The 23,238-nt window shown below is 38.6% G+C and overlaps 1 pseudogene; it reads right to left on the bottom strand.

Moving 5' to 3' along the window:
• Positions 1–23,238, bottom strand: part of LOC116536571 — a 74,341-nt pseudogene that overhangs the window by 12,033 nt on the left and 39,070 nt on the right.

Genomic DNA, 23,238 nt, shown 5'->3' with positions numbered 1-23,238 from the left:
ATAAAAGCATCATATAAATTTTTCAGAATGATTTCAAGGAAGTAAAAAACCCATATATGTTGGCTTTTAAAATCCACTAAAGGAATATCAAACGTGCTTTCCAACTATGCTCAAAATCATGAGTTTTAAAGAAAATGGTGAATCTGTTTCTTAGGGAAAATGTTGCAACTATAACAAGATAGTTTAATATAACAGAAATAACTGAAACAATTGTACATTAGTTCATATTTATTAAAAAGTTTACTATTTCCAACTGCATTAACATATTTTATCTTGTTCAATAACCAAACATAGAAGAGGTGATGAATCCCAACTTCCATTTTATTTTTTATTCACCATCCAAAATGGTCTTCAAATGGGGAAGAGATTAACCAACAGCGATACAAAGATTGAGGGTCAAGATAAATGAAGAAACATATTAAGATGGCCTATGGACACATCAAAGTATATTAAGCTACAAGACTATAATAATAAAATTCCGTAGATCTAAAATGATTTTGGCAATGGAATGCTTAATCCATGTCATATTTATGTTTTAACTTTACAATTCACTAGGAAAAATATGACAAACTTTGGGGATATTAAATTTTGAGGAAAATTAAAATGTATACTAAACCACTAACCTTTCAACAGTAATCTCTAAAGCTACTATGAGTTTATCCGATAAATCACATAGTCCTAGTCATCAACTTGCAGGTATTTTTGAATGAAATATTATTTTTCAGATTAGTAAGTCCAAAATTTTGTTGGTCAAATAGAATTCATTTACATGAATAAAAAATGACTTTTAAAATTCTATTTCTGGCCTGGCGCAGTAGCTCGGCCTATAATCCCAGCACTTTGAGAGACTGAGGAGGGTGGATAACCTGAGGTCAAGAGTTCCGGACCAGCCTGGCCAACATGATGAAACCCCGTCTCTACTAAAAATACAAAAATTATCCAGGCATGGTGGTGAGCCTGTAATTCCAGCTACTTGGGAGGCTGAGGTGGGAGAATTGTTGAATCTGGAAGGCAGAAGCTGCAGTGAACTGAGATCATGCCACTGCACTCCACCCTAGGCAACAGAGAGAAACCTTGTCTCAAAAAAAAAAAAAAAAAATTCTATTTCTAAAAATTATCTCACTATCAATAAAAGAGCATTAATGGCATGTTAAATATTAGCTAAATCAGACATCCTAGTGGATCGAAACTAATAAGTTTAGCTGTATTTTTTAATGGAAGCTACTACATTACGCTATTCATATGGAACCAAAGACTTTTGGCATTTGCTTTTAAGATTTACCTACTCAAATAACTTGAAATTCAAATTAAGACTCACCTCAGCTTCCGTAAGTTTTGTAAAGTTTGTCTGTGCTCCAATATAGCATGAAATGTCTATTGAAGCACCCTCCGGACTTGCACCTAGTACTAACAGGATGTGTAGAACCACATAAGGAAAAAGAGTTTTAAAATATATTACCTACCAAGAAAAGTAACCAAAAATTAAAAGTTATTTTAAAAATCATGATATATAATTGTATGCAAGTAAAATTATTAGGAAGTTGAGATCATTTAAATAAAGTACTGGGATTTCATAGGATCTGATGATATACCAAAGTTAGCACAATTTCTTATTTGTGTTCTCACCACTCTCAAATGATCCATTTAAAAAGCACTTTGATGTGTTAATCAGCATTTCCCAGGTTTAGGTTGTAAATAAATAATACATCAGCAGTGATAACATGGGATCTAAACGGAATACTTTCCTAAATATATCCTTATACGTGTCTGAGGAGACTGAATGTCTTCTCTCAGTAAATTACTGCACTGAGATGAGGAGGCAAATGATTATAAACCCTGCAATGGTTAATATATATTCAGTCTTCAAGATGAAGGAAAATATTTTCCAAATCCCAGAAAAGCATATTGAAGTGAATACTGGACACTTGTTACTGTTATCCTTACAGCTACCATTAACAGAGTTTGATAGCACACACGCAAGTGCACTGCTTCTGTGCTAGATAACACCTGGTTTTCGATGAGCAGATTGCCTTTGAGACCAGCTTTGCCTTAATATGGATGTTTTCTTTGATCCATAGATGTCCTATGTTTTATAACACACCCAAGGAGACAATGTTAAAAAGTCATTCAGAGACCAATAAAAATTAATTGCCTGGGTAAATGGTCTTTAATGGACTCTTCCAATATTAACATCAAAAGGAAACCAAGGATTTAAAAAATGTGCAACTAAAACATTTTAGAAAGTTTAACTGGATTTGTGATATCACAGTATTTTTGTTATGTAACAGCATGTCTCATTACAACTTAACATTAACTTAATGTGCTGGATATTGTACTAAGAATACAAAGACAAGATCCCCAGTTATTCCTGTCCTCCACCTTTAAGGACATTTCCATTGACCAGTTAAAAAACACAGACATGTTTTTTCTAGGTATTGTGCAATTGTTCACAGAGAAAATTTTACGTTGTTCTTAATTAACCATTATTCTCCCTGAAAGTTTATAAAAGTGAACAATTAAGTGGAAAAATATAACAGTATGTTTTTCAAAAGAGGCCCTTTCCCCGTGTCCATTTTAGCAATCTTTAAGACAATGAATACATAATGTATGTGTATACACACAGACACACACACACACACACACACACACACACACACACTTCTCTCTCTCCAACTTGGGGATTCCTGATACTATTACTCTATAGAACAAGGATCTAGACTTTTCAAACCAAACATTGCAATATATTATTCCATTCAAAATACTTCTTTATATGGTAGGATAGAAAATTTTATAATATTCTTTCAAGCCTCAGGATGCTGTATCAGCTAAAAGAGTCTAATTTTTGAGTAATTGTACAACTCTAGTGGTAGTTATTATTTTGTTTGTTTGTTTTGTATTTAGCAAAACAGAGATCCTATATATTTACTTACAGCTTAAGATGACTACTTAGAAAGCTTTTCATACATTTGAATGCTTCCATTATAGAAAGAAAACTGCTTTGATAATGCTTGACACTGAACTACAATGAAATTGGAAAGCTGGTATATCACTATTTAATGCGTTTTTCAAATTACGTTGGGAGGAGACTTGATTCCTTTAAATAGCGCTGCTCCAACTATGAGCCAAACCAGAAGACAACACAGTGCTAAATACCACACAATCACTGCAATCTCATCCATTCGATTTGACTGTTGGAGCACGACTTTGCTGAAGCACATAAGCCATTTTCTGATCACAGAATCACTTGTGTTAAAGAAAATACATTGAATTTTGTAACATAATTTATCCAGGGGGAAGCTTCATGAATATTGTGTCATTAATATATCAATTTCTGATGAGCCTTTTTTGATAGATAATATCAATATGCAGGGGCAAGAACATTTCATTAAAAGGCCTAGGCTCTGAACTTTTGAAAGTCTAGATTCCTCCGAACTTCAGAGTAATCAAAACTTCAGTCAATCCAGAGTTTCAAAACCCTAGTATTCTCTACTTTGGTTAATGGGTGTGCAGTTAGATGTAAATTCTCTGATTTTATACAACTTTTTCCCAATTTCTGTTTATCCACTGATTCCTGCATTTTTACATTTTTGTAGCTGACTGTAACCTCCTATCTAGGAATACTCTAGGTCTTTGCTACATCAGTCCCAGAATAATCAAACTTACTGAACGTGTACATATTCCCCATTTCCTCCAGTCTAATCCTTCTATAAATGAGATCTTATTTGCATACTATAAAATGCATCATTTTAAAGTATACAACTTAGTGTTTTTTAGCATGTTCACAACCATGACCACTTTCAAATCTCAAAATATTTTTACCACCCCAAAAGGAACCCTATTCCCAGTGTTACTACCCAATCTTTCTTTTTGTCAGCCCTGGTAACCACAAATCCACTTTCTGTCTCTGTTAAATTTGCCCATTCCTGTCATAAAAAAGTAATCATATAACATTTGGCTTTTTATCTTTGGCTTCTTTCACATAGCATAATGTTTTAAAGGTTCATCTATGTTTTAGCACAAGTCAGTACTTCATTCCTTTTTGTGGCTTAATAATATTTAATTATGTAGATATATTTTGCCTATACATTTATCAGCTGATGACATTTGGCTTGATTCTACCTTTTGGCTATTATGAATATTGCTGCTAGGGACATTTGTGTATGCCTTTTTGTGTAGACTTACTTTTTTAATTATCTTGGATATATAACTAGGAAAGAGATTGCTGAGTCACAAGGTAACTCTGTTTAAAATTTGAGGACCTGCCAGGCTCCCTTTCAAAATATCTACACCTTTTTACATTTACACAAGCAAAGTATGGGTTTCTTGTGTAAATGAAAAAAGGTGTAGATACTTTGAAAAAGAGTCTGGCAGCTCCTCAAACTTTAAACAGAGTTACCATGTGACCCAGCAATTTCTCTCCAAGATATATACCCAAGATAATTGAAAATGTAAGTGTACCATTAGAGTTAACAGACAACCTACAAAATAGGAGAAAATTTTTGCAATCTATCCATCTGACAAAGGGCTAATATCCAGAATCTATCAGGAACCTAAACTAATTTACAAGGAAAGAACAAACAACCCCATCAAAAAGTAGGTGAAGGATATGAACGGACACTTCTCAAAAGAAGACATTTATGTGGCCAACAAACATATGAAAAAAAAGCTCATCATCACTGGTCATTAGAGAAATGCAAATCAAAACCACAATCAGATACCATCTCATACCAGTTAGAATGGTGATCATTAAAAAGTCAGGAAACAATAGGATGTGGATAAACAGGAATGCTTTTACACTGTTGGTAGGAGTGTAAATTATTTCAGCCATTGTGGAAGATAGTGTGGCAATTCCTCAGGTATCTAGAACCAGAAATACCATTTGATCCAGCAATCTCATTACTGGGTATATACCCAAAGGATTATAAATCATTTTATTATAAAGAAACATACACATGTATGTTTACTGCAGCACTGTTCACAATAGCAAAGACTTGGAACCAAGCCAAATGCCCATTAATGATAGACTGGATAAAGAAAATGGGGCACATATACACCATGGAATACCATGTAGCCATAAAAAAGGATGACTTCATGTCCTTTGCAGGGACATAGATGAAGCTGGAAACCATCATTATCAGCAAACTAACATAGGAACAGAAAACCAAACACGGCATGTTCTCATTCATAAGTGGGAGTCAAACAATGAGAACACAGGGAGACAGGGAGGGGAAGATTATATGTCAGGGTGTGTCAAGGGGTGGTGGGCTAGGGAAGGGATAGCATTAGGAGAAATACATAATGTAGATGATGGGCTGATGGGTGCAGCAAACCACCATGGCACATGTATCCCTATGTAACAAACCTGCACGTCTGCCCATATATCTCACAACTTAAAGTGTAATAATAAATTTTTTGTTAAAAAAGTATGTGGTTTTAATTTCTCCACATTCTTGCCATCATTTGTTATTGTCAGTTTTTTCGACAGACAATCCTAGTGGGTGTGAAGTGGCATCCCACTGTGGGATTAATTTGCATACATCTGATGACTAATGATGAGCATTCTTTCATGTGTATATTGGCCATTTGTATATCTGCTTTAGAGAAATGTCTTTTTATAACTTTTGTTTTAAATTTAAGGGTACAAGTAGAGGTTTGTTATATAGGTAAACTTATGTTATTGGAGTATAAATTATTTAATTATCCAGATATTAAGCTGAGTATCCATTAGTTATTTTTTTCTGATCCTCTCCTTCCTCCCACCTAATGTGCATTGTTCCCCTCTATGTGTCCATGTGTTCTCATTGTTTAGCTCCCACTTATAAGTGAGAACATACAGTATTTGGTTTTCTGTTTCTCTGTAAGTTTGCTAAGGATAATGGCCTCCAGCTCCATCCACATCCCTGCAAAGGACATGATTTTGTTCATTTTTGTGGCTGCATAGTATTCCATGGTGTATTTGTACTACATATTCTTTATCCAGTCTATCATTGATGGGCATTTAGGTTGATTCCATGTCTTTACTATTATGAATAGTGCTGCAGTGAACATACACATCCATATGTCTTTATAAAGAAGACATAAGTGTGGCCAACAATCATATGAAGAAAAGCTATATGGCATTTATAATTTTAGGTTTTACATTTAAGTTTTTAATTCATTTTGAGAAATTGGACCCCTTCCTTATATCGTATACAAAAATTAACTCAAGAAATGTCTTTTAAAATTCTATGCTGAATCCTTTGTCTTTTCATTATTGAATTCCAAAAGTTCTTTATATGCTCTCAATACTAGACTCTTATATATGATGTGTAAACATCTTTACCCATTCAGTAGGTTGTCTTTTTACTTTTGATAATGCCCTTTGAAACACAAAATATTTTAATTTTGATGAAATAAAATTTCTCTATTTTTTTTTCCTGGTGACTTATGCTTTTGGCATTACATTTTGAAAAGCATTGCCAAATCCAGGGTCATGAAGATTTATGCCTGTCTTTTAAAGAGTTTTAGAGTTTAACTCTTAAATGTGAATATTTGCTCCTGTTTGAATTAAATTTTATATATTGTGTATAATATTTAGAACTCATTTTTTGTATGTGGGTAACCAGTTGTCCAGAAACCATTTGTTGAAAAGACAATACTTTTTTGTGAGTCAAATAAATTTCTGTTTATTATCAATTAACCAGTCCATGGTATTCCACTATAGTAGCATAAAATGGACTATGACATTACCTTAGGCACTGAATTTTAGAAACTTGGTCATTTCATTATGTTAAAACTGTATTAGTTAGGAAATATTATTGTAAACTCCACAAGAAATGTTGTTAATTGAGAAAGCAGGTATGTGTCAGCAAATGCATATGCTTTTTTATTTGATTATTTTTCTAATTTAGAAAGAGTCCTGCCTAAATTCACTGTGCAAGTATCCCTGATCATAAAAAAAAAAAAAAAAAAAAAGTGCGCTAGACAAGGATGCCCTCTCTCACCACTACTATTCAATATAGTATTGGAAGTTCTAGCCAGAGCAATCAGGCAAGAAAAAGAAATGAAGGGTATTCAATTAGGAAAGGAGGAAGTCAAACTGTCTCTATTTGCAGGTGACATGATTGTATATCTAGAAGACCCCATTATCTCAGCCCAAATCTTCTCAAACTGATAAGCAACTTCAGCAAAGAATGGGAAAAAATTTTTGCAATCTACCCATCTGACAAAGGGCTAATATCCAGAACCTACAAAGAACTAAAACAAATATACAAGAAAAAAACAAACAACCCTATTCAAAAGTGGGCGAAGGATATGAACAGACACTTTTCAAAAGAGGACATATATGAGGCCAACAAACATATGAAAAAATGCTCACTGTCACCGGTCATTAGAGAAATGCAAATCAAAACCACACTGAGATATCATCTCACGCCAGTTAGAATGGCGATCATTAAAAAATCTGGAGACAACAGATGCTGGAGAAGATGTGGAGAAATAGGAACACTCTTACACAGTTGGTGGGAGTGTAAATTAGTTCAACCATTGTGGAAAACAGTGTGGTGATTTCTCAAGGATTTAGAAATAGAAATTCCATTTGACCCAGCAATCCCACTATTGAGTATATACCCAAAGAACTATAAATCATTCTACTATAAAGACACATGCACACATATGTTTATTGCAGCCCTGTGTACAATAGCAAAGACCTGGAACCAACACAAATGCCCATCACTGATAGACTGGACAAAGAAAATGTGGTACATATACACCATGGAATACTACGCAGCCATAAAAAATGATAAGTTTATGTCCTTTGTAGGGACTTAGATGAATCTGGAAACCATCATTCTCAGCAAACTGACCCAAGAACAGAAAGCCAAGCACCGTATGTCTCACTCATAGGTGGGTGTTGGACAATGAGAACATGTGGACTCAGGGAGAGGAGCATCACACACAGAGGACAGTTGGGGGGGTAGGGGAGAGATAATGGGGGGTGGGGAGGGATAACATGGGGAGAAATGCCACATATACTATAAGAGTATGCACCTAAAGTAAAATAAATAAATTTTAAAAATATTTTTTGAAAATTGGGAAAAATACGTTAAGAATCTACTATGTGAAAATTACTGTAAAAGCATGTAAGCAGTACAGAGATATGTAAAATATAGGCTTCTCCTTTAAGAATAATACAAAATTATTTTATCATTAGCATATGCACACAAAGCATAATTAAAATAAGAAACAGTGTTTAAAATTACATTCATATATTTATTTAGCACTTAGTTACTGATCAGCTGCTTTTTTGCACTGTGTAAGAATCCAATGGTGAACACTAACACTGAAGTTTATGCCTTCATAGTGTTTACAGATTTGGGGATAATTAGATAGATCAGTATAAAATAATAGGACAAATGTTGTAACAACTGACACAGAAAGAGATGTAATTTTCTCTTGCCATAGTTCAAGGCTGAATTTATTCTTCATATTAGATGCTGTTTAGAATAAATAAGTTGGTTAGAATAAGTGTTGACAGGAAGAGAAAACAATTGAGGGAGGTAATTAGCATAAGCCTAGACCCTCCTCTAAAAGTTACAGCATTGAAGAGTTACTATCTCAACAACTTGAGTTTAAGCATTTTGAGTTTAAAATTTAAATATATTTATGATTTTAAAATGCCTTTCAAATTCTACCTCACCCAGTACCAGAAATACCAGAAACTGCTATTTGGACATAGAAAGGGCTCAATAGAGTTCTATCAATTTATTAATTTATACTCATATATCCATTTATTTGCTTTTCCAAATTCTTTATTTTTTTTTCTTCCAACATTTATTTAAGTTTCGGGGGGTTACACGTGCAGGTTTGTTACATGGGTAAATTGTGTGTCATTGGAATTTGGTATACAGATTATTTCATCACTCAGATAATGAACACAGTACCCAATAGGTAGTTTTTCCATCCTCACCATCTGTTAGGGACAAGCTGCTTCAGAAATCCCCCTCCACCCAAGCTGACCCCTTCCCACTACTCTGATTGCTCTGCAGTTGCATTTCTGAACTCCCACCTAGGCACCACATCAAGGCTGTCAGACCTGCTACAATTAAGCAAGGCCTGATTACAGCCATCCAGGTAGCTTCGGGGAGGACAGGAAAAACAAATGTTTGTTATCCATACTTGTAAATTTCTGTTTGACACATACCTGTAAAATCCTGGCTTAAAAAAAAAAAAAAACTGCTACCACATAAGCCACAGGATGATGTATTGTAAGTCTGTCACATGTTAACAAACTATCTCTGTGCCTATTAGAAGCTGATAGATTGTCTTAGTCCTGAAACTCCCTTATGCACCTCTCACCCCGTAAAAACCCCCCCTCGTTTCGTAAGCATAAGCTCGGGTCTGTCTCCTCTGACTATTATGGGGCAGCCCGGCGGGTTAATAAAACATGCCTACCTGACTTTGGGTCTTTTCTCCTTTCTCTCTGCTACCCTTACACCCTCCTCCCAAACTCCACCTTCAAGTAGGCCCCAGTGTCTACTGTTTCCTTCTTTGTGTCCTTGTGTACCAATGTTTGGCTCCCTCTTTTATGTGAGAACATGTGGTATTTGGTTTTCTGCTCCTTTGTTTATACACAAAGGATAACGAACTCCAGCTCCATCCATGTTGGAAAAAGTGGGTGTAAGTCGATTTGCCTTATAATAGAAGCTTTAGCATCATATATATTCTATAGGTGTGTGGGGTCATTTTTTGGCTGTATTTAGACTTCTAATGTGCTCTACAATTACTTATTGGTTTATTTTCAGAATATTCCTGGGGTATTAATGGTTTGTGGCAGAAGATGAATAGCTAGATATAGAATCAAACACAGTATAAGACATTAGAGGGAAAATGAAAATGATTCATCATAAGAAATGATACCTCTGGGCTGCATGCTAAGGCTCATGCCTGTAATCTCACCCCTTTGGGAGTCCAAGAAGCCAGATCACTTGAGGTCAGGAGTTTGAGACCAGCCTGGCCAACATGGTGAAACCCTGTCTCTACTAAAAATACAAATATTAGCCAGGCATGGTGGGGCATGCCTGTAATCCCAGCATCTTAGGAGGCAGAGGTGGGAGGGTCACTTCTGCCTCCGGGGAAGCAGAAGTTTCAGTGATCCAAGATCATGCCACTGCACTCAGTTGTTGGTGACCTAGTGAGACCTTGCCTCAAAAAAAAAAAAACAAACCTATTTCAACTTAACTTCGTAGAATTTCAGGTGGTGAGGAAGAAAAAGCTCTAGCTGTGGTGCCAGATAGATTTGGGTTTCACCTGTGGCTTTACAATTTTCTAGTCATTGTGTAACAGAAAAATTTTCTTAACCACCCTCACAGGGCATGTGACGGGTGTGGCTCACTTCTTTGGTGCCCCACTGCTGAAACCCTAAGGGGGAGCATACAGATAAGCAGGTCATGGGGATCATTTTTGGGCTCCAACCCCATAGCAGTGTCTAGGGTTTAGTGTTTACAGCTCCTGAAGCCTCAGTGAGTATGTATTACAGTGTGCTCTTGCAATTTTGCCATCTGCAGGCAGCTTGTGTTAATTAGCTTAATTAGACCCTCTGCCTTACTGAGGACTTTCTGTATCCTGCGTTCTTGCCCTAATGTGCTAGAAAAACCAGATTATATGTGGGCCCTGAGAATGAGAGCAAAGTTTTGAGTGGAGGAAGTACCTTCACTTAGGTCTTTAGACAGTCTCCGGGGTGGAGTCCTCACCAAAGACCCTGTCCTTCTCTACCAGTACTTCCCTGCCCCTCTCCCATATCATTTTCCCCCTGTGAAGAGGTACATCTAACTGCTCTTAGAATATGGATGAGAACCACCATCAGCTACTTACTGCTGCCAGTGCACATTGTTTTTGGGAGAACAGCAGTCATATTCTTTCCAGAGGTCTATCTAAGTGTTACTGGCAAAGGGGAACCATTGTCTGAGGCTCCAGTTGCCTGACTGGAGTTAGATGGCTTCTAGGTGAGAAAGAAAAAAAAAAAAAAAGAAGTTTTATAAGGTTAAATATGTATGGATTAAATATGCATATTATACAAGAAAAGAATTTAGTACCAGAGATTAGAGACGAGAAGTAAAATATACTAACAACAACCTTGTACCTCAAGCTGTTTCACCCTGGTGAAAGAAATTAGACCTTGTATAAGAGTGGCTAAACTTAAGAAGTGAGAGAACTTTTCTTGCCATATCTTTAGCAGTTAACAGATGTAACCTGGGAATTCTGGGGTTTGTGGGCGTTCCTCGTGGCCATTAAGGCCTCTGTCTCTTTCCTGTATTTCCTCTCTCTCTTCTGGGCCTCCTTATTTCTATTACAAAAAAATGAGGTGGCTACTTTCAGGAGGCTCTCTGAAGTACTATCTGGTCCTAGGGCCTGTTTGTAGCTTCCTCCTGGTGTCAGGAGCTGCCTGAGTAATAAATTTATCCTTTGGGATTGGCTGTCTCTCGATTGAGTCAGGAGATAGAGAGGTGTGTTTACCAGGGCCTCTCTTAGCCTTTCCAGAAAGGCAGTGGGATTTTTATCAAATCCTTGGTCAATCATGGACAACTTACTATAATTGAGAGGCTTGGTCCTAGTTCTACATAAGCCCTCCATTATGCACACCTGAAAGTGTCTCCTCTTCCAGTCTCTCATTTCATCACTGGGATTCCATTTAGGGTCATTTACTGGTCCTGCCTCTTTTCCAGTTGAATAATGTCCACTCCCTTTCCTGATGCTATATGGGATACAAAGCTCATCCCCAAATCTCTCTGCTGCTTGCAGAGTGGCCTGCTACTCAGTGTTCGTCAGGGTCTAATTCAAATATTTGGGTGAAATTCTGGAAAGCCTCTATATATCTATCAGGGTCATCTGAAAATTTTCCAGAATCCCCTTTAATTTAAATCTTGTAGGGAGAAGGGGACCTGGACTTTACTTGACCCAAATTCACTGGGCACCTGTTGCAAGGGCAAGAGTGAAACTGGGGCTGGTTTAGAATGAGGATTTCTTGGAGGGGGAAAATGAGAGGCTGAAGCTGGATAGGGAGGTCAGGATGGACTCAGAGGAGCAGGGTTGGAGGGAGCTGGTGCTTCTGCTGGGGGTGAATCTGGGACTCTTTAATTCCCTGGGCTTGCCCCTTGCAGCCTTCTCTGAGATGGTAAACAGGAGGGCTGGATCAAACCTACACTGCCAGCAAAGGTGTGGATTGCCTTGGAAGATATAGAAAGCCTGCACATGTTGAGACAGACAGGTAGGAAGGGCTTCCTGGTAAAAATTCCATCTGGCCTTTGCACTAGGAGGAGTGCACACTGGGGTGAAGCCACAGAAGATTGCACCATTTGCAGCTGTGTGGCAGTGAACACATCGTAAGTTGATCTAAGAAATAGTCTTGCAACATTTTTGGCACGAAACATGGGGACTTGTTGAGAAAATGTTAAGTTTATGAATATTGATGTTGAGAAATGTTAAGTTTATGAATATTGAGAAATACTGAGTGTATGATAAAATATATTGTTTTCTAGGAAGAATTATGGCTAGGAAAACCTAGCCGTGCCACCCCGCCCCCCATAGAAAGCTACTTGGGGCATTCCAAAGTGGCAGGACAATGAATAAACATCATACGCCATACACCAGTCAAAACAATTATTTAAGTTATCAGACCCTGCCCCCGTGGCTCCCTCGTGGAGAATGCTTTTTAGCTTGTCTGTGATCAGTGGTAAGCAGGCACCAGCTGCCTACTTGGCATAGTTTGTGTTATTAGAACATACAGAACATCTGTTTGTTAATAATGATCACCTGTTCGGAGAGAATAAATGAATGGGTCAGCGTCTACTCGGAGCCCTTCAGCCTGGAATACCATCAGCTCGGAAGGCTATTGCCCGCCCCAACCCCGCTCCCCGCCATAAACCCAGTTTGCTGTTTTATCTGGGTGTCTGCCTGTCAGTTCCTTCAGCGCAGCCTGGGTGGGGGTCTCTACAGCAAAGCTGGCTCTCGGTAGGGGCTCAAGAAGCGGTGAGTGAAATGAGGACTCAAAACCTCTCACTGTCATTTCTAAGCCTTTTCATCCTGGGACTTCTGAGCATGGGGGAGACACCGTACTCCCAACCCCATTGCTCCTGGGGGTTGGGAATGTCAGCCTCTGTCTTCATGGCCTTTTCCTTCTTTTTTCTGGATGGACCAGCGAACTGCAGCACTTTTCTCCCCTTGCCACTCCCCGCTCCCTGCCAGGACTGGGACACATGGCCAGAGGGCCCTCCACTGCCATTCCTGCCAGGCACCTTCCCCTTCCCTAGCCAAGGGGTTTACCTCATCAGACAGTAATTAAGCTTTTCTCCAGGTGGAAGAACCAGAGGCACAAGAGTAAGAGGTTCTTTCCTTGGCGTTTTTAAACTGTTTATTTTTCCCTCCCCTGCTCCACTCCATCAGCAGTTAAGTTTTAAGCTAGGGTTTTTTTGTTTTCTTTTTAGAAGACATTTTACTAGGTCAGGCCCCCCAACTATCACTGATTGTATCTCTGTAAAGTTTTGGTTGTGAAAAAGGATCTTTTGGGGACTGGTTTTTCTTCTGCCTGTGTGCGTGTTGTTTGTAGTGTCTGTGAAAAGAGATCTAATTAATTTGGCCTAAAGAAAGACAAGCACTTGGATCAAATATTTCTTTAAGGGAAGCTAAAAGCTGTGGTATCTTTTAGTTCACATGTCTTTAATCTTTGAGAAAGAAAAACAGCCTTGGAGATTGGTAAGGGGCAGGTGTCTTTAAAATGTAAATAGTTAACTAAATTATTCACTTCAGATGCAAAGTTTGCTAAGTGTTTTCAGGTTACAAACTGATTTATGGGTTTTAAGAACTATTTGACTTGCCTGCTTCACAATGGGTAAGGCCTGAGGACGTAGGGAACTAACAACACCCTTAATTATACTGGAAAGCAAAACCTTGGCTGCACTTAGCACACAATTAAAGCAACTTATCAGATTTTACCTTAAAGTTAAAAATTACTTAAAAATTTAAAGGTGTTACCATTATAGCATGTAATCGAAACTACTTACAACCCTTAATAATTGAGCATACTCCTATCATCAAAATTTAGATCATGTTTTTTTTTTCTCTCTGCCTGGTTCCTCTAGAATTTGGGAACTATCTATAAGTATTCTTATGGCCATATAGTTGTTTGCATCAGCACAATAAGAACCACTTTCTTTTGCAACAGGATGCAATAAGAAAAACTGGGTATTTCACCAAGACTTTGACTGGAAGTGTATGCTTCACTTTAAGGAGTAAATCTTAACTTGCAGAGCCAGTAAAAGCCCCATGAGAGACTGGTCTTATACCCTCATTTACACAGTCCCTATAAAGGATTCCTGACCTGTGATCAGTAAAGAATGTCACTTTCTAACAAGTCCAGGAGCTCCAAGTATATCTTTGGACATTAAGAGGAGAGGGTCACCTAACTCACAAGTATTTGAGGATACAAACCCATGGCTGGCCTTTAAAGGCCTTATCTGAGGTTCCTTGTGGAACAGACTCCCATCGAAGCCAATCCAAAAGGTCTTTGTAGAAAGAGTTATTCTTGCTGTACTTTATGCAAATAATTAGGCCAAGTATAAAACTAAAGTCTATTTTGCAAATTGTTCAGTCTATGGTGATTTTTTTTAAATGAGAACTGGAGAGAGAAATTGTTTTAAAACTTATCATACATTTGTCGTTAAATTCTAAGCTGTTTTTAAGTTTTTGCCTACATGTTTAGACTAACCCTACTTGTTCCTGTGAAACAATTGGCAATATCCAGCTCAAGTCATAAATAATGAAAGGGATGGGTAATATAGAAATCTGGGTCAATATTCTAGTTCTGAGCAATTTAATCCTGCAAAACCTGCCAGGTGATAGGATGCCCATCACTCAGAGGTTTTGTTTTGGGAAGGTAAGACCAAGGGAGCCAACCAAAACTGAGAGCCAGTCAAAGTCAGGCACCATGCACCCAAATCCTAGCAAGCATAACTATACCTACTAGTTATCTGGGTGTGTCACAAGACATCCTTTTCTCTTTCTTGCTGGAGGAGGAATCGGTTCCACAGCTTTACCAGAGTATTTGGCTTATGATAAGGGGTCTGTGCAACTCCCCCCACACACATTTTTTTTTCCCAAACTCAATTTCAAGTTTTGAGTCAAATCCCTAGCAAATAAAACTTTAAGGGATCCAGAGGCAGATGACAACAGAGGTAAAAAGGCACAGTGCAGGTAAACATGGCTAACTCCTGCCGATCAAGTCAAGCTCAAGCTTCCCATGTCATGGATAAAGGCCAAGCTAATATCCATGGCATAGTGAGTTTTAGGGAATTCAAGGCTACTGATAGCAGGGGAGATAGTGTAACAGGGTTGCTGGATGGGATGGGGCTCAGCTCCTCCCCAATTTGAGGTGTCTGAGTTTCTTGGCCTCTCTTTGCTCCAAGAATGGGGGAAAGGGCCCTGGCAGCATGATGAGCTTACCATTTAAGTAAATATTGGACCCAAAGAGTTTAGCAGAAAGCTATTTATTAGGCAGAGAGACAGAGTGAAAGAGAGAAAACAAGAAAGCTCCTACACTGCTGTAGGAGGGGAATCCCCAGGGGATATCCACACAGGTAGAGAGGGAAAGACAGCTCCCAAGTTGTTGTGGGAGAGGATCCCAGAGAGAGAAATCTGCACAGGTAATGGGCAATGGGGTTTTAACTTTGAAGTTATTCCCACCCCATTCGTGTTCTTGTCCAATGAGAGGAGTTCTTTTAAACTTCGTCTGGAGTGATTGATCTTTGACTGATTCTAGATTGGTTGCTTGGGCCCACAATGGCGCCCCTCCTTTCAGGGCTTTTGATGGGCATTCTGAACAAAGGAACCTCCCCTGGAATTTCTACCTACCCCACACACAGAAAAGTTAGAGAAAGAACTCTAGGTTCCCGGATGGGGACGTGGATGGAGGCATGGCACTGGGAAGTTCTTGCCTTTGAAACCATGCCCCTTGTGGACTCATGAAGACAGGTTTTCTCCTTGACACAGTCCCTCAGTAGGGCATACATTGGTAAGAGCAGATGATTCCCACCCCCTAGGCTCCCTTGCTCCATGTGTGCAAGCCACTTTGGCATTCATGGCAATACCTGCCAAGGTCACCAGGACTCAGGGATGCAAGGATGAAAGAGGGAAAGAGGATGCTCTTTCTTCTTTCCTTCACATACCTAGTGTATCTGCTCAGAATAAAAGAGAAGAGAACCAGAGATGCCTGCTCTCTTCTTTCTAGAGGGGTATTCATTCATCTTCAGTTTGTACCCCTTTTGAATACATTCTGAACCTCTGGGACTCCTTTGAAAAAAAGCAGCAGCATTATTTTTTCTCCCTGATTCTCTTCACAGATAGGTAATTGTGTCTTCTTACTATGGGACACTACCCATGCATCTTCCAAACTGGAGTGAATTTCCCAATCCTTAAACTGGTTGGCTTAGGATTGAGCTCAGGGGAAGGGAACCTGGAAGTCCAACATGCTGGCAAAAGGATAAAGTTTTTCTTACCAGTAGGGCTTTTGGCCTCCCTCTCCCTGTGTGAACTGGAAAAAGGCCTTAGGATTTCTCAGCTGCCCTTACCCCTCCCCTTGTTTCATTTTGATTCATGTTTTCTAATAACCTGGTTTGTCTCTTGACTTCAGGCCATCAAATTACAAACGGTCAAAACAGAGTTTTGGGTGATGAGCATTTCTGCTGGGAACCCTTAGATATACCTCTGAGGGAGCTCTGACTGCTGCTTCTCCCAAAACAGTGCCCCCATCAGCAGGAAGCAGTTAAGACTGGTCTTCGATCTTATCCATACTTTTTAATTCTAATGTCAGTTAGATGTACTTATTTAGAGGGGGAAATGAGACAGGTGAGAAGGGCTGCCTAGCAAAACTCCAGCAGACCTGCACGCTGAGAGGAGGGCTCACTGGAGTGGAGCCACAGAAGTTTGTACAGTTTGCAGCATGGAGGATCCTGGGCCCTCCTCTTTCTGTGTAAAACCTGGGGTTCAAACTGCGAGGCAGGAAGTGCACAAGCAGGGACTCTGGCTTTGCAAAGAATCCCTTTTTCCCCCTTTTCACCCTATAACACCCTGCCTTACCCTTCAAATTGTGAGCCTAAATTTTCATGGCCCTGTGGCAAGGACCCCATCGTTGGTTGAACTAGGAAAAGTTCTGCAACAATATGGTGCCTCAGACCATCTGTCCTCACATCTACAGAAAAGTTCCAAATAATGGACAGTATTAAAATGAATAATCACTTCCTGCGGCAAACCCAGTCTTTCAAAATTTTGCCAAACTTTTGTGCAGAGGGCTAGGAGGCATTTTTCCTCCAGATTCTGAGTATCAAAGCAGGATACAATCCATAGGTGTATAAGCTGGGGGTGGTGAAGAGAGCTGGTTGCCCATTCTGAAAGAGAAAATAGAGATGTCTTTCATTTCCCTTCTTTCAGTAAAAACTCAGGATGTGATGGAGAGAGAAAGTGATTGACCTCCCTTTCTCTTCCATCTTTGTATCCCTGAGTCCTGGTGAACTTTGCAGGTGCTGGCCATAGGTATCAACATGGTATGCACCCATGTAGCCAGGAAAACCTAGATAATAGGAATTAACCTCCCTCACCTATCCCTCTATTTTCTTCTGCTGTCAACAACCGTCGCATTTCCTGGGCCCATTTATGCCATGGAGCATGACCTCCTTCCATGGGTTGGGGGTGGTTCCGTGGGCAGGAATTGGTCCTGCTCATTTACATTGTGCCTTTTGTTCATCTTTGGATCCCTCAGACCTTTTTTTCCTTTCCAGGGCCTCAGCCAGCAACTTAGAGTTAAGTTTGGAACTGAAAAGATATTTCTGGGGCTGTTTGTCTCAAATGGACCCTACCAAATTTGCAGTTATCAGCTGGCAGTGATCGTTCCTCCATTAACTTCCCTATCAAAAACAGAGTGCAGGGGAGGGGGAGCCCACTCAGAAAAGGGGGGGGGGAAGAAAAGAGAATTTAGGGAACAATATGGGGAGGTCCAAGGGAAAGAACCCCTTTCTCAATGCAAATGGGTCCCTTTAATCCTTGTATTCCTCCCCTGGTTCAGACTGAGTTGAATTCCGTGGCCAGGGAGAAAAAGTTTCATTGGCATGGTGCATGAGAGGCATCCACCTGTCAGCCTTGTGGGGTCCCAGCAATAGCCACTTTTTTTTTTTTTTTTTTTTTTTTTTTTTGCGCACCTAGGCTGGAAAAGGAGAGGATAAGGGGATGTTCCCTGAGCTGTGCATGCCTGCAGCTGTCGAGGTGGAGGTGGAGATGGTATGCACACGTGTTCTGGCAAACCATTGGGGGTTTCTGTGGGCCAGTTCATGTTGGCAAGGTGGTGGGCAAAGGTTATGGGCAAGTGCATACTGGTGGGGGCCCATCTGAAAAAACTCTCTGCTCTGTAGGCAGGGTCTGCCAGTGAAAGAGCTATGACAGTGATTGCTGCCAAGCTATCCAGTGGAGCTTCTGAGGTTGCACTGCAGGCAGCTGGGGCCAGGCAGGAAGCCCAGGAGAGACTAGAAGACAGGGAGGTGCTGAGATCAGATTGGCTCTTTTTCTGTCTGTCCAGGCCTGGCAGTCAACAAAGGCCAAAGCCACATAGAGAAGCGTGGCAAGCTTTGGGTGGTGGGTATCCCTAGCTGTGTTCCACTGAAGCTGTTCCTGTGTCAGACCCTGTGGACTCTGTGCAGGCTCTAGTATCATCCCTTTCAACTCTCCAAGCAGCAATCCCTGACAGCTTGAATGTGTTGGGGAGTTGTGTGGTCTCTTGCAGCAAGGACGTTGTAGGTTTCTGGTGCTAATAGGACACTCCACACTTATTTAACTCACCTCCTCCCTAGAGCCACTCAGGACCAGGAAAGAGTTCTTGTGTTCAGCAACCCTATGGTTCCCAGCTTCTTCAGCCCAGGGTCTGCATCCTCCTTCCACTCACTCTCAATGCCTTTCTTTGGAAGAAAGATCTTTGGAAGATCTTTCTTCCAAAGATCTCAGAGTTGGCTGGTCCTCTTGATGGTCTTGTCTCTTGGTGGCAGAAATTCTTCTTGGCTGCATATAGTCAGCCATCTTGGCTCCCAATAAGCATATGTATTCTTAAAACTGTTTTCATCCTCAGATAGAACTGATTTTAAAACACAGATTTGAATGAGTGAAATACCCTTGAGCCTGATTTTGACTTACATAGGCTTGAATTTGCATATCAACAAAGTGAAACATGAGCCCTGTGCCCTTTTCTCCTCTACTGACTTTCTTACTTACAGTCAAAAAGACTATTCTTTTTTCATTGAATTATTTTGGCATTCTTATCAGAAAGCAATTGACCATAAATGTGTGGGTTTATTTCTACACTTTCAATTATATTTCTTTAACATATATAGCTATCTGTATGTCACTACCACACAATCTTGATTACAGGAGCTTATGTTTTGATATTAAGAAAGTGTCAGTCCTCCAACTTGGTTCTTTTTTTTTGAAACTGTTTTGGGTAGTCTAGGTACCTTATATTTCCATATGAACTTTAAGATCAGCTTCTCATTTCTACAAAAAAAGGAACTGAGATTTTGACAAAATTTGTAGTAAATATGTAGATCAATTTTGAGAGTATTGCCATTTTAACAATATTGGTTTTCCAGTCCATAACATGGGTTGCTTTTATATTTGCATGCATCTTTACTATATTTAAATGTTTTTGTAATCTTCAGGGTATTAAGTCTTGTACCTCCTTGATTAAATTTTTTTTCTACATATTTTATTATTTTTATATTAAATGGAATTTTTCATAATTTGATTTTTATATTCATTGCTAGTGTATAGAAATATATTTGTGTATATTAGTCTCGTATCATGAAAATGTGCTCAATTTATTTATAATAGTTTTTGTGGAATCCTTAAGAGTTTCTGTGTACATAAGGTCGTGTCATCTGTGAGGAGATCTATTTTACTTTATAATTTGATGACATATATTTTTTGTTACATATTCTGGCTAGAACCTTACTACAATATTGAATAGAAATGGAGAGAGCAAGCAGCTTAGTCTTGTTCCTGACCTTAGTGAGAAAGCTTTCATTGTTTTAACCATTAAGTATGATATTAGTTCTAGGTTCGCATACTTGATCTTTATTAGGTTAAAGACATTTTAACCTATTACTTATTTGTTGATTGTTTCATGGCAAAATGATGCTGAAATTTGTCATATACTTTTTCTGCATCTATTGATAAGATAATGGGATTTTTGTGCTTAATGCTATTAATATGGTATATCACATTGATTTCCTTATGTATGTTGAATCACCCTTGTATTTTTGGGATAAATCCCATGTCGTTGTGCTACATATTTCTTTTTGCATATTGCTGGATTTTTGTTTTTCCTGGCAGTTGTTTAGAATTTTATGTCTATATTTATAAAATATATTGGTGTATAGTTCTTTTAATATTTTTCTGGTTTAGGTATACCCATTTTCTTTTCATCTCCTGCAGTTAGGTATACAGCTAGTGCTTGACTTACCACCACGATTGGGACCGGCAGACCGGCCGTAACACGATTTGGTCGTAAGTTGAGTAGGCTATATGAACAGTTGAAATGGTGCACGCGGAGATGGTAGTGCTGCTGGAAGCTGGTCCGCACTGTTGTATGCCCAGCTGGGCAATGTTTGCGCTGCCAGACGCGGAGCAGTCGTGGCTAGCGATTGTGGTCGTAAAGTCGAATGGTCATAAGTTGCATAGGTCGTAAGTCGATCAACACCTGTACAAGTTCACACTTCTGTTGAAACTATTCTAGCAAAGGTTAGAAAAATTGATGTTCATGTCTTCTTTATCACTATCTCTGAATAATTTATCATTAATTTCTGACTTTTAAAAATCCTCTATTTTGTCAGCATTTATCCTTTGAACAACTAAGTTAGGAGATATCACCTATTTGTTTTGTGCCTCAAGAATAGAAGGGGGTAAAGTTGGTATTTGTGTTCAAAAAGGATTTTTACAGTGCAGTGACCAAATTAGATAATTGCTATCATTGTTCTGATTATCATAACAGTAACAACATGTGTATTACTGAATTCTGCTTTTTCTATGCTAGGCACTGCATAGAAAAACAAAACTTTAAGGAGCTTTCCCTCTGCATGGTCAATGAAAACAGTGTGATTTAGATGTTAAGCCATTGGCTGCTTCTCCATCTCTGATTACCTTCCATTCTCCTTGGCTAGTCTTTTTTGTATCTGAGTATGGAAAGACTGCCTGCCTGAATGTGATCAAAGTAACATTTATTCACTCGTTAATCAACTGGTCTTTACTGAGCTTCAATTATGTACCAGACATTGTTTAAGGGGAAAGGAATACAGCAACAAATAGATATAGTGCATGTTACCATGAAACTTGTAGTGGCGTGGAAATTACATTCTATTGTGGGGTCAACAAACTTTTGGTGTAAAGGAAAATATTTTCAGCTTTATAGACCAGATGATCTCTGTCACACATATCAAGCCCTGTGGTTGTGGTACAAAAGCAGTTATAGAGAATGGATAAATGAATGAGTGTGGATATGTTCCAATAAAACTTTATTTACATAAACAGGTGGTGGGCCAGATTTTTCCATGGGATGTAATTTTTCAACACTGGTCTAAATGCATAATCGTGAATACAGGAAATGGGAGCAAAATAGGGGATTTTTTTTTTTCTCACTATAAAGGCAGGCAAAATCAGAATGAGCCTGTGAATCCCAGTTTCCTAAGACCTATAAATTATGCACAGGAATGGTGAATATAAAACTGCACTATCTTGCAATAAATGGGGAATTATTGTGATTAAGTTGTACAAGACTTGTCATTGAACATTCTTAAATCACTTTGTGTTATGATCAAACAATTTAGTTTCAAACTTTTGGTATTCTGAGTCACAATTTTGGTTGCTTTTCAAGTATGCCTCAATGAAGCACAACTTTATAATGTCTACTCTTTACACTAAAACCTCACCTCTGACATTTTGTTCCTGTGTGGGCCAGAGTAGACAAAACACATGTAATATCTAGCGTTGGTTCCAAGGGTAGATAAAGTTTGCTTTGATTTTTCTTTTTTAATGGATTGTAAAATTCATAACTTGAGCAATGCCAGGAACACATCAGCTACTTGGCATTTCTGAGACAGTTTTGAAATGCTGGAGGTTATTCTTTGCGCAGAACTGTCATGGGAGATATGGAACCTCTGAAAAGGGTCATTTTAAACAGGAGATTGTAATAGTAATTACAGAATAATTTCTCCTTAAAAAAAAAAAATCTTTTCCTTTTAGATGCAGCTATTTTGAAGCAACATGCTTTATGCTCTGGCAGCTTGTTTTGATTCACAAGTGCTATTAGCATGCAGGAGTTTTGAAGCATTTTAGTTCATTCTTTGATAAAGTAAAAAAGTTAGCTTTTAAGACATGATCTCTTTTGTTTATATGTTCTTCTGATTCTTGTTAAAGGTCTGGTTATGCACCTGTATGATGAGACTTGATTCCTATTTTTCTTTTTGTTGTCATCTTTGAGATGAGCATAAATCTTGAATTCTCTTGCTTAATATATTCTGTGAGGTGAAGTGGTTTTCCATGGTGGTTTAACCTTTGTAGTATTATGCATGTTGGCAAGATGGACATGCCTTTCTGTGAGGGTCCCGTAAAATTAGTTTATAGAAAGGATGCCACCTTCAGTTAATTGGAGAGAACAGGAAGGAAGCCTTTATATAATAACACCACATTATGGGAAATTTATTTCTGCAACAAACTTCTGTATGCCTTAAATTTTTCTTTTAAACAATTGAATTGTGACCCAATTCATTCTTCTCTGAACTGTGATAAGAACTTTTCTATTATTAAGTAAAGATTAATTATTCAGTTAATAGGTATTTGTGACTGTGATCTACACTTAATATAAATTGAGAAAAGTATAGGCAGTTACACCCACCTGCACACACATGTAAGTTTGAATAGTTAACCATCAAATTTTTCACTCTGTCCTCATTGAGAAGAAGAATCCATAAACTGATCTTGGATAGTTTCTCCCAGCTCTCTTAATATCTACCCTCAAAATAATCTTATTTTTAATTTTTTTGAGACCAATAATCAGCAGATAGATTTCTAAGAAGGCATGTAAAATTTGCCTAATGAGCCAAAGGTCATATTGCATAAAAGATGTGGCAGAAAAACATTAGAAAGTTTTCGGAAAAATGTTTGTGGGGAAATACTTCT

This window comes from Sapajus apella, unplaced genomic scaffold (genome assembly GCF_009761245.1).
Source record: "Sapajus apella isolate SASKATOON/1434 unplaced genomic scaffold, GSC_monkey_1.0 scaffold102, whole genome shotgun sequence".
NCBI lineage: Eukaryota > Metazoa > Chordata > Mammalia > Primates > Cebidae > Sapajus > Sapajus apella.
This window is presented reverse-complemented; position numbering and strand designations above follow the sequence as displayed.